This window comes from Oncorhynchus keta, unplaced genomic scaffold (assembly GCF_023373465.1).
Source record: "Oncorhynchus keta strain PuntledgeMale-10-30-2019 unplaced genomic scaffold, Oket_V2 Un_contig_21827_pilon_pilon, whole genome shotgun sequence".
NCBI lineage: Eukaryota > Metazoa > Chordata > Actinopteri > Salmoniformes > Salmonidae > Oncorhynchus > Oncorhynchus keta.
Genome location: NW_026282626.1, coordinates 1 through 746, shown reverse-complemented (window position 1 = coordinate 746; position 746 = coordinate 1). Strand labels below are relative to the sequence as shown.

The 746-nt window shown below is 40.9% G+C and overlaps 1 non-coding gene across 1 annotated transcript; it reads left to right on the top strand.

Moving 5' to 3' along the window:
* Nucleotides 1–405: 405 nt before the first annotated feature.
* trnan-guu (transfer RNA asparagine (anticodon GUU)) lies at nt 406–480 on the top strand. The gene has a single exon. It is a non-coding gene; the product is annotated as a tRNA-Asn (tRNA).
* The last annotated feature ends 266 nt before the right edge of the window (nt 481–746 follow it).

Here is a 746-nt window from a genome sequence, read left to right as displayed (position 1 = left end):
CGCCATGAAAGTGACTAGCCACTTCATCATTCTTCCAGAGTCAGTCCCCTTATTATTTTGAATGGGCTTGGCGATTATATATTACATTTGTGAAAATGCAGTTGTTTAAAATATATATTTATCAGAATATATTTGAGATTGTGGCTGAATTTACTCCTGCCAGATGCCTTTCAATATAATGTTGCGCTGACGAACATTGCGCTACATTTTTGCCCTTTTAAGGCCATTCAAAAAGCTAACAAATATTAGAAAACTACAGGTCTACTTCCTTGAAAATGTTGCTGCACTCCCGATGCACGTTAACACAACCATTGGAACAAAGTGTTGTTGTTTCTTTTGTAAACCCATGTACAGTTGGAGCACAAAATGGCCAGCGATCAAGTGTCAGGGTCAAATACACTATAAGTCTCTGTGGCGCAATTGGTTAGCGCGTTAGACTGTTAATCTAAAGGTTGTTGGTTCGAGCCCCACCCAGGGACGACAGTACTCAGTTTGTTGTGCTCCATAATGTGGATATGACAAGCTCCTGTGGTGCAATTGGCTGGTGAGTTTGACTCTTAATTTAAAAGTTGGTGATTTGAGCCCACCCAGGAATGCTGTCTTTCTGTTTCTAGTGATATGGAAGACCTTCCTGGCCTTACAGTAAGCTTGCTTTTGACCTGCTGTGTTTCCTGTTGTCACATGTGATTGGTGTGTTGTTGAACATGAAAGATGACAAGTTGCTATACCTACTGGTAAAATGGCTG